Source organism: Zootoca vivipara, chromosome 14 (genome assembly GCF_963506605.1).
Source record: "Zootoca vivipara chromosome 14, rZooViv1.1, whole genome shotgun sequence".
Taxonomy (NCBI): Eukaryota; Metazoa; Chordata; class Lepidosauria; order Squamata; family Lacertidae; genus Zootoca; species Zootoca vivipara.
In genome coordinates this window covers 44,788,648-44,800,652 of record NC_083289.1, presented here as the reverse complement: position 1 = coordinate 44,800,652, position 12,005 = coordinate 44,788,648, and positions in this window count along the sequence as shown.

Sequence of the window (12,005 nt, the reverse complement as noted above, 5' to 3'; positions counted from 1 at the left end):
GGTGTTTCCTGCTTGGCAGGGGGTTGGACTGGATGGCCCTTGTGGTCTCTTCCAACTCTATGATTCTATGATTCTAAGCTGAATGAAGCCTCCAAGCTCTCCTAAGTAGATCTCAGCAGCTGTGCCATGCTGTGCCAAGAGTCTACTACGTAGTGGCACAAATATATCTGAAGGAGCACCATGCTCTGGCAAAGGCTGGAAGTGCCCTGTGGCCTTTGTGCCATCCACTTGCCCCAAGGATGGAGATGGATACTCTTGCTGTGCTCTGTGGTCTCCTGCCCAGAACACACTCTGGACCAACGAGCAGGTGTGCTGGTGCAGGAGACATTTGGCTCCTTCAGGCTCAAGCAAAGGTTGCTTATGGTGGGTGGGTGTCCAACGCTGCTTCTGCAGACTCTGGCTTAGCGGGATCAGATTGAAGATCTCTTTGGCCAATGGCAGACTTGACCAGCTTGTGTCCCTCCTCAGACTCCAAGCTCGAGGCCCAGACTGTGGCAGAAGGGAAGGTTGTCCCTCCGAACTGAACGCAGGAAGGTTGAAAGTTGGCCGAGGTCCTGTTTCTCACATCCACGCACAAACCAACTCCACTGCGTAAAACTCCTGCCAGGAGCTTACATAAAATACCCCGGGCCACCGGAGCGGGGAGCAGATGTTCTCAAGTGAAATCCTTCCCGGGACGAGCAAACGTCACCTAATCATCCCATTGGCTTCTTGTCAAGACGGTCACAGGCAATACAGTAAATACTTTATGTAACTCGCTCTGGTTCATAGTAACAGGCAATTTTACAACCTACTGGAACCGCCATGTGAGGGAGAAGGCCATCTTACTGTAGCTCAGGAATGGGGAACCTATGGTTACAGCTTCCGACTACAGTGCAACTTGCACTTTTAAAAAGCCTCATGCACAATGGTAGGTCCAGTCAAATGTTATTAAGTGCAGCATACAAGGTAAAGTCAAATGGTAAATCTCAGTCTGAGTCCAAAGTTTCAGCTTTCAGTTCAGTTCAGTTCAGTTCCATTCAGTTCTGTCAGGGTTATTACAACTACTCCAGAGTAACGACTCTCCACATGCTTGTCTTTTAACAGTCTTTATTAGTGCACCTTATTTACAGTGTAACGAGCTGTTGGTTTCATGTCTCCTCATTCCGATTCAGAATCCGGCACTGCCCCTTTTCGCGACTTTGACCAACATAAAAGCCTCGGGACAGTGAATCTCCTCCCCTTTCTCCTCCTCCTCAATACTGGTGTTGGGGGAAGGGTCTACGGTCAGCCTTCTGCCCGTCCCCTCTTCCCGTCTCTCTTTCTTCCTGCCTTTGGAGCAGTGGCTCTCCCATGCTGCCGGAGCCCTGGCACTCCTTCTCCGTCTCCTGACTCATCCCTTCAGACCCCGCGCTTTCCTGACTGCTTGGAGACGGGCTGCTTCAGATGAGAGGGGGGGTTCTCTGTAACCCCCCCCCCTCCTTACAAGTTCAGTAGGAAAAAACCACCCAGTTAAATGCTAGTTTTGGTTTTAAGAAAAATCTTGCACAATGTTAAATAATCACCACCCATTGTCTACTCCCCACTCCTAGGGGGTTAAACTGAGCCAAGACTACCCCCTCTTTCAAATTCCTACACACTGGAATTTGGTTTAGCCCAGAAATTGACCCACACTTTCTTGTGTTTTTTCCAAATGAGGACCTTCTATGACTACGTAGTTGCATTAGGAGCTGGAGGAAGCTAGCCAAGGATGCAAATTTGGAACAACCTAGCAAGGGAAGGCGCTCCACCACCAAGAGGGGAGTCTCGGATGAAGCCATGGTTCAACCCCAGCGACAAAGTGTCATGGTAACAAGTGAGTTCTGCAACTGAGCAAGTTCTTAGCAACCAAATAAATACAGTGGTACCTCTACTTACGAATAACTCTACTTACGAATGTTTCTACTCACGAACGGAGCTCCGTCCGCCATCTTGGATGCGGTTTAGATAGGATTTTTTCTACTTACGAATTTTTAGATAGAGTTGCTTCGACTTATGATTTTTTTTCTCCCAATGCATTCCTATGGGATTCGACTTACAATTTTTTTCGACTTACGAATGTGCGTTCGGAACGCATTAAATTCGTAAGTAGAGGTACCACTGTACCAAGCTCAGAGGTAAATTAATGCAATGTAGAGGCTGTCCATTGTATTGTATAGAATATCACATGTGCGGCTATCTGTCTGCTAGGCGGAAGTTGTGGGTGGGAACAATTTCATTCTCTTGAGACCGAGGTGGCTGACCTTGAGAAGCCAAGAAACAGAGAGGGGTATAATAGAGCCCAGTGTAACGGCTCCCCTGCTGTCATTGAGAAAAGACCATTCTTACCTGTGAAAGGGATTTCTGGGCACATGATCAGGTGACCCACAGGGCCTCACCCTACTCTTTTGTGGGAATGTTAAGGATTGTAGGAAAGGATATATTGAACAAGTATTATCCTTCCTTCACTCGCGCTAGTAAGTGATGTAGCAGAGCAGATTCCCCTCCACATAGCTGGAAGCTAGTTTGCAGATGCGTTTGAATCTCTTAGTTAAGATTATTTCCTGGCGTCCCCTTTAATCCCTTTTAAAAGAATAAAGACACGAGAGTTTTTCTGAGTAAAGTAACAAAAAGTTTACTCACATTTCAGTTCACTATTTGATCCCTGAAAGGCAGGCTTTGCATAGTGGTTACAATAACAAACTGTGAGTTCATCTCATAGGGAGACAGCAAAATTACATTAAGATAACAGAATGGCTGCAGGAGAGCAGCATGGCAGCAAAAGAGAAAACAAGACAAAAACTAGACTGAGAAAATAGCTGCGTGACTCCACTCTTTTATGGAGTCAGCCAAGGCCATGCCCACCTCCCAGGTCACATGCAGGGGGAGGAAGCTCCAGACCAGTGGAAAGGGAAGTTACACTGACTGGATGTCCCCCTGCTTGTGCCCACTCTAGGGAAATAAGGAATGTTGCATTTGACTGCTCCAATGGATTACATCCCACATCTTTTTCAAGTAGAATCATAGAATCGTAGAATTGGAAGAGACCACAAGGGCCATCCAGTCCAACCCCCTGCAGAGCAGGAAACACCATCAAAGCATTCTTGACATATGCCTGTCAAGCCTCTGCTTAAAGACCTCCAAAGAAGGAGACTCCACCACACTCCTTGGCAGCAAATTCCACTGCCAAACAGCTCTTACTGTCAGGAAGTTCTTCCTAATGTTTAGATGGAATCTTCTTTCTTGTAGTTTGAATCCATTGCTCCGTGTCCGCCTCTCTGGAGCAGCAGAAAACAACCTTTCTCCCTCCTCTATATGACATCCTTTTATATATTTGAACATGGCTATCATATCACCCCTTAACCTTCTCTTCTCCAGGCTAAACATACCCAGCTCCCTAAGCCGTTCCTCATAAGGCATCATTTCCAGGCCTTTGACCATTTTCGTTACCCTCTTCTGGACACGTTCCAGTTTGTCAGTATCCTTCTTGAACTGTGGTGCCCAGAACTGGACACAGTACTCCAGGTGAGGTCGGACCAGAGCAGAATACAGTGCTACTATTACTTCCCTTGATCTAGATGCTATACTCCTATTGATGCAGCCCAGAATTGCATTGGCTTTTTTAGCTGCTGCATCACACTGCTGATTCATGTCAAGTTTGTGGTCTACCAAGACTCCTAGATCCTTTTCACATGTACTGCTCTCAAGCCAGGTGTCACCCATCCTGTATTCGTGCCTTTTATTTTTTTTGCCCAAGTGTAGTACTTTACATTTCTCCTTGTTAAAATTCATCTTGTTTGCTTTGGCCCAGTTGTCTAATCTGTTAAGGTCATTCTGAAGTGTGATTCTGTCTTCTGGGGTATTATCCACCCCTCCCAATTTGGTCTCATCTGCAAACTTGCTCAGGATGCCCTCAAGCCCATCATCCAAGTCATTGATAAAGATGTTGAATAAGATTGGGCCCAAGACAGAACCCTGTGGCACCCCACTAGTCACTACTCTCCAGGATGAGGAGGAGCCATTGATGAGCACCCTTTGGGTTCGGTCAGTCAGCCAGTTACAAATCCACTGAATGGTAGCATTGTCTAGCCCGCATTTTACCAGCTTCTTTACAAGAATATCAAGTAGGGTAAGTGCATTTAGGATTGCAGCCAAGCATGGCAGGAGACGGCTCAATTGCAACCTCTTTTGCTGCCCCCCCACCAGATCCCAATGCAACAGTCTCTCGGAGCCCAACTTTGCATATCATCTGTTCCTCTAAAGACGATGACCCAGCTGCAGAGGCGAGCCCTGCGGGGGTTCCTTTCCAGAAAAGTATCCCTTATTCGTTTCAAATGGCAAATGGAATCCTCCGTCTCCAGGTGACATTTTGCTTCTGACCAGCAGGATGACTCTTATAATGAGTTGTGTGACATTCACCTGAGACAGCCAGACACACAGCCTCAGGGAAGGCAGTTGGGTGATGGGCTGGTCTTCCCCTCAGACACGGGAATAGGCTTGGATCACTCGTGGGCTCAGAGAGGGCAGAGTGGAGAATTCCAAGGAATTGCTGTGATCGCTTTTGGGCTGTGAAAGTGTTGCCACCTTAAAATGCAGCTAGGTGATTCTTTTGCTTCCGTTCCAATGTGTAAGGGGAAGGGCTTATAGAGAACAGCCCCCCCTCATCAGAAGCAGCCCATCTCCAAGCAGTCATGAAAGCGAAGGGGCGGATGAGGAAAGTCAGGAGACAGAAAGGGAGTGCCAGACCTCTGGCAACATCCAAGAGCCCCTGCTCCACAGGCAGGAAGAGAGGGAGAGGGAAAGAGAGGAGAGGAATCAGGCAGACCGCAGACCCTCCCCCCCCCCCACACCGGAATTGAGGAGGAGGAGAAAAGAGAGGAGATTCACTGTCCCGAGGCTTTTATGTTGGTCCAAATCACGGAAGGGGGCAGTGCCGGATTCTGATTCGGAATGAGGAGACATGAAACCAGCAGCTCGCTACACTGTAAATAATGTGCACTAATAAAAACTTCTGAAAGACAAGCATGTGGAAGGTAGTTACTCAGAGTAGTCACAACAACCCTGACACAATGAAACCTTGTTTGGGGAGTGAGAGGGGAAAGCACATCAGAACACACTATTTCCTAAGGAATAGTAGGATAGCCGTGGGTTGTGGTTTACGCTATGTATGCCCTGCTTCTGAATCCAGTGTATGCAGAGTAAGCAGGTCAGTTTAATCTGGCCCCTGAGGCAGTTTATTTCCTGGGGTAAAATCCTTAAAAAAAAAAAACTTAACAACTCCAACCCTAAAAAAAGGTCATCAACTTTGGTCGGCCCTCACGGCCCTCCACTTCATCAAATCTGGCCCTCTTTGAAAAAAATTTGGACACCACTGTGCACAGACTTGGTGCTAGTAATGAGCACACGGCTTAAAAAATAATTATTTAGAGGTTTAGGGGTAAAGGTTGTGGAGAAAAAGAGGGAGCCCCAAAAGGTTCCAGGACAAAAATACATGCAGCGCGTGAGCATAAGAACATCAAGCCAGGGGTCTGTCGAGTCCAGTATCCTGTTCTCACAGTGGCCAACCAGATACCTGTGGGGAACTCTCAAGCGGCACCTGAGCACAGCAGAATTCTCTCTTCCTGTGGTTTTCAGAAGTGTGCTGCCTCCGATAGTGGAGGGGGAACATTGCCATCGAGGCTGAGAGATTACCTAAGCATGCACGATATAAATCAGGAGTCTAGGTTTGGCCAGAATCAAGAATATACTTCCAGAGTTGATGCTGAATGCATTATTTCTGGTAAATGAGCTACCATAGCAGCCAGAGGGCCACCATGAAAATTTGTGCCCCGGCCTCGGACCAGTATACCTAAAGGAGCATCTTCACCCCCATCATTCAGCCCGGACACTGAGGTCCAGAGCCGAGGGCCTTCCGGCAGTTCCCTCGTTGCGAGACGTGAGGTTGCAGGGAACCAGGCAGAGGGCCTTCTCGGTGGTGGCGCCTGCCCTGTGGAACGCCCTCCCAGCAGATGTCAAGGAAATAAACAACTATCTGAGTTTTAGAAGACATCTGAAGGGAGCCCTGCTTAGGGAAGTTTTTAATGTTTGATGCTGTATTGTGTTTTAAGCATTTGGTTGGGAGTTGCCCAGAGTGGTATAAATAATAAATTATCATCATCCTCTATCCATGTACTATTGGTTGCCAGGGGTAATTGCCCCCCTCCAGCTCTCCTACCCTGCTATGAACAATCCTCTGTATGAGAAGAAAGGAGAGCACTGCCTGTGCCCTTAAAGCAAATTCAGAGCATATTTCCCCCCTCAAAGAATTCCGGGCACCAGGGCCGTCTTAAGCATGTCGGGCGCCCTGGCACCGTGGTGCGGAGATCACTCCCGCCCCGTTTCTTGCCGCGGCTGGTGGGCGGGTGCAGCGCGCGGCGCCCCCCTGGCGGCACGGCGCTCCCCTGGCGCCCCGCACCACCCAGCCTTCCCCTAGAACCAGCCCTGCTGGGCACTGTAGTTTACCCCTCAGAGTGGTACATTTGCCAGCAAACTACAGGCCCCAGAATTCTTTGAGAGGGGAGATGTCCCTTGAATGTGCTTCAGATGCTTGGTGGTGTGTCTACAGCCAACTTCCAGCCTCCCTGCAAACTTTGGGGCATCAAATCAGGATGAATATGCTGTTGGAGAGAGAAGGTTTGGGAAGAGGTTCTTGCACTCCTCTAGCAGAGCAGCGCCACTGATTGTACCAGGCTCCTCTTAGACCTGGTTAGATTTTACAACTGCACACACACACACACCCCAATTCGCCTTTAAACAAATGTCAAGTGAGCGTCAGTAACCATATACAGTATTGACACAATGGTTTGTAAGCAACCACATTCCGAAAAAACTAACACATTCAAATTAAGAAACAGACATGATCCAACCGGTGCTATCCAAAAAATAATATAAACCAGACAGCATGAACAGAGCCCCATACCTTAGGACTGTTTTTACGCAGGCTGACATGAGACCAGAGTTTCTTGTCCCAGGATAACTGATTATGTAAACAGGAGCTAAGGCTTGACTGGGACAGGAGCCAAACTCCACGTCCAGTCCTGCCAGAGGCTCCGCTGTCAGGGAGCGGTAGACACAGAGTAGCATATGTGCCCCTGTTTCCTGGGTGTGAACTTCTTTTCTGCTCAGATTCCCCCCTCCAGGCGAAATGTAATGCCTTAAAAGCCACTTGCGTGGGTGATCTCACGGCTGTGGCAGGAGAGGGATGGAGGGGCTTGTTCGTAGGAACATCGCGGTCTCCATGGCTTCTGCTTCTGTGCAGGAAGGCTGAGCAACTGGCAAGCTGCCCGGCTCCTCGGGCTTCCTGCCACCTTAGAATCATCGCAAATGGGGTTGCGGTTCCTAATCCTGGGAACAGGACCATGATGACCAGCCTAAGCGTGGTGACTCAGAAGCGAAGGCCGTTGTCTGCACTATGCTTTTAAAACAGTTTCATGCCACTTCCAAGAATCATGGCTTCCTCCAAAGAATCCTGGGAACTGTAGTTTGTATAGTGTGCTGAGCAGTGCTTCTTTTCTTTAAAAAATGTTTAGGAGTACTCTCATTTTGATTCAAGAAAACCACCATTTCATAGTTCAAATTGGGAAAAATAAAGACAGTAAATCGGGTCCTGCCTTAAAGAGGGCACATGTTGCGGTGAGACCTGGCAACCAAACCCTGTGTTGTGGGTGGGTATGATTGGATAGCCACAACACCCAATTGGCAGGTCCCTCGATGCAGAGTTCAATCAGGCCAATGGGATGCAGGCTAAATGGATCAAGGGACCTATATATGACCCAGAGCTTCCTCTTTTGGGCCAGTGCATCGGAACACCCGCCCACCTCTCCCTACTTTTAGGGCTTGTGTGCTTGACCTTGCTATGCCGCCGTGTGTCGTCTGTCGTTGGGACAGGGGCACGGCAGGAATTTCCCCCACTTGGCTGATTGGCTGGTGCCATTTGGGTTTCACCTGCCGCGTAACAAATTGTCACAACTTGTAACGTTGCGGATAGGCTCTGGTTCAGGTGATAGGGATGGGGGAATGCTCTCGCCATCCCTATGTGAAGGGTATTCCGTTAAACGAATCCAGGGACTCAATGGTTTGGTCAACCCCTGAGAGGGGGTTGCGCCCGTGCCTTAGTCCAGGGGGACATCTGGGTAGTGGACATAGCCTGTTCATGGCTTTCTGCCCATCCAGGTGTTCACCCTTGGCTGACCTATGCTGGTGCCCTGGGTCAGCGCTACCTGCAACGGTGCAGGGAGCTAGTCAAAGCAGAGCCTATGCAACAACTCACTTGCTGTAATCAATAATCTTGCGGCCTAAGGTAAAGGTAAAGGGACCCCTGACCATTAGGTCCAGTCGTGACTGACTCTGGGGTTGCGCGCTCATCTCACATTATTGGTCGAGGGAGCCGGCGTATAGCTTCCAGGTCATGTGGCCAGCATGACAAAGCCGCTTCTGGCAAACCAGAACAGCACATGGAAACGCCGTTTACCTTCCCGCTGTAGCGGTTCCTATTTATCTACTTGCATTTTGACGTGCTTTCGAACTGCTAGGTTGGCAGGAGCTGGGACCAAGCAACGGGAGCTCACCCCGTCACAGGGATTTGAACCGTCAACCTTCTGATCAGCAAGCCCTAGCTCTGTGGTTTAACCCACAGTGCCACCTGGGTCCCTCCTGCAACGGTGCAGGGAGCTAGTCGAAGCAGAGCCTATGCAACAACTCACTTGCTGTAATCAATAATCTTGCGACCTAAATTCTGCCAAAAACCAAACCAAAATTTGAGTCTTGTCTGAATTTATTGAAGGGGGAGGTTTAAAGGTTTGAACACGCAAATGGACAAAAGTACAAAGAAGAATCATTACCTCATAATACACAGTTGACAGCTTGCAGTAACTTCCACATTGCCATGAGGTTGTGTATACTAACATCTTCCTGACTTTCATCACTAAAACACAACAGATCCACATTCCACGCTGCTTCACACATTAAATACTCACTTCCGTCTGAGACTCAGGAAACACGGGAAAGGAACTGAAGATTCACTATGCTTCCATTAGATTGACAACATGTTTAGGGGTATGTGTACCCCGTATGTAAGGGGGAGGGCTTATAGGGAACAGCCCCCCCCCCTCATCAGGAGCAGCCCATCTCCCAGCAGTAATGAAAGCGATGGGTCGGAAGGGGAAGGTCAGGAGACGGAGAGAGAGTGCCAGAGCTCTGGCAACATCCAAGAGTCACTGCTCCTCATGCAGGAAGAGAGAGAGGAGGAAAGAGAAGATGGGACTCAGACGGGCCGCAGACCTTCCCCCCCCCCCCGACGCCGGAATTAAGGAGGAGGAGAAAGGGGAGGAGGTTTGCAGTCCCGCGACTTGTATGTTGGTCCAGATCACGAAAGGGGGCAGTGCCGGATTCTGATTCAGACTGATGAGACATGAAACCAGCATCTCACTTCACTGTAAATAATGTGCACTAATAAAAACTTCTGAAAGACAAGCATGTGGAGGGTCGTTACTCAAGAGTAGTCGCAACAACCCTGACACCTGCGTCCCCCCAGAAAAAAGCACCAGTGCTGAGAGGTGTTAGGAGACCCCCCCCCCCATATTCCTCTCATAGAGCCACAATTTCTAGAGTGGTTTTAACAATTAATCCCTCTTCGCAAGAAACACTGGGAACTGTAGCTCTGAAAGGAGAATTATGGTCTCCTAACAACTCCTCAGCTCCCTTATAATAGTCCAGCAACATTTAGAAAAGCACAGGATCCCCATTCCTCCGCTAGGGGCGAAGAGCAAGACAGGACCATCTCTTACATCAGAGATGGGGAAACTGTGGTCCTCCAGATGTTGTTGGATTCTTGATGCCCATCAACGGTAGCCAGCATGGCAGATAGTCAGGGGAGATGGGAGATGGACTCCAACAACTTATGAAGGATCACGGGTTAGCCTCCTCTGCTTTGCAACTTAGAAACGTGGTAGGAATAAAGTCTTCTGTGTTGTTGTCTTTCAAAGGACAGAACTATCCTCCTTCAGATCTACCGATCCAGCAGTCTGGACCCCAAGGATCCAGCATGTCCACCAGCCAATGGAATGAAAGGCAACAGAGGTTATCCTGCTGAGAAGATGACCTCGGCTGAAGGGAAAAGCAATACCCAAGGGGGGAAAGAGGGCTGCTTTCTTGTGGTTGTTAGAGGTTCAGTGAAAAACACGTGCTTCCCTTTTGTATCCTGGCTGTAAAGTGGGTGAGGTTATCAAACACGAGGAGAGGTCTACTTGAATTGTAAATGAAGCTGGCAGTACCCAACCAAAGCCCTTTGTAAGAAGAACAGAGGGTGTCAGAAAGAGCCATCTCTCACCACTGCCATGTGGGTATGAATATAAGTCTTAAGAGAATGCATGCAAGTTTACCTCAGACCTACGGAGAATCTGACTGTCACAAGGATAGCTTTGATATGGGAATTGTGAATGAGTTGGTCAACAGCGCATGGGTTATTATTATTTTTAATACTTTTTATTGAGTTTTCAGTTTTTTACATTTCAAAATAAACATTTTGCAAACTCTAAAATATCCAATGACTTCCCTTCCTCTCTTTCCATTGTTCACATGACATTGTTCACATGACATTGCTGCATATTTTACTATAACCATTCAATTCAATTTTCAACTTTTATATCTATCAAATATTGTTTACTCTGTTGAATTCATCTCAATGCCACCAGCGTTTTCAGCTGTGTACAATGCTTTTCCATATACTCAATAAATATTTTCCACTCTTCTTTAAATGTATTAACCCGAGGTACTACTTCTGGGTTAGCGGAGTCTGTAACCCGAAGTGTTTGTAACCCGAGGTGTTTGTAACCCGAGAAGCTGAAGCAGGAGAGAAGGGAGGCCAAGAGGCTGGTGCAGAGTTAAAGGGGTTTCCCCCTCCTGCTGCAACAAGCTCCCTTCCCCTCTGGTCTCCCAGAACCAGTAGAGGCATGAAGTGGGAGAAGCAAAGACAGATATGCAGCCTTAGTCTTCAATTGCTTGGGGAAAGCCCTGGAAAGGAGATAACAGCCAGCTGTGGAAAGGCAGGGACCTTTAGTCTCAGCAACTGATCCATCAGGCAATGAGTTCCTGTGCTCATTAGGCCTGACAATCTTCCAAGTCTGTGCATATCCTGTCCTTGCTAATAAAGTGTTAACTCCAATGTGCACAATGTGATTTACTGCTGGCTTGCTCCTGTCACTGAATCTTCCCACAAAATCTGCTTTATTGGTTGGCATACACACACACCCTTGTCTTCTACTGTTATGAGAGAGGGAGAAGCCGCTGCCTTGTTCCGGGTCAAGGGTTAACTCCACCTCCCTCCTCGTCCTTTCCCAAAGATGCCAAGTGACAAACAATGGGCAAAATTGTCTTTCCGATTTGCCAGGGGTTGACAATCTCCTCAGAGAGCCACTCGACCTGCCGCTGAGCCATTAGTTGCAAAACAGTCAGAGAGGAACCCGAAAGCTCTTTTGCTCAGACATATTATCTAAGCCCTTTAAGGGACACCTGGGGAGCTGGAGCAAGTATCTATTCTCCGAGAGTCGCTTTTTTGTTCTGATTTTGCTTTGGGTTTCCTTTCTTCTCTTCCCTCCCCTTCCCAAACCTCCAAGTCGAGTTTATCTTTATTCATAAAGCATGCCATGTCGCTTTAGGAATCAGCTACCTTAAGCGGGAGGTCCTTAAGAACCGGAGACCAAGGAGCAATCAAGAAAGGACTTGCACAGATGATATTTGCTATATTTGCATCCTGTCTCCTTCTCTATCCCTAAAAGATCAGGGTGCTTCCTCCACACCTCCTCCACATAACAAAACCCTGTGAAATAGACTAGGCTGAGAAATAGGGACCCAGTGAGCTTGGCTTGTTTCAATTATACCTCCAATGAGCCCAAGAGTTAGTGCACATGGTTTCCTCCCCAGAATTCCATCTTCACAACAACCTTCTGACATAAGTTAGGCTGAGAAGCAGT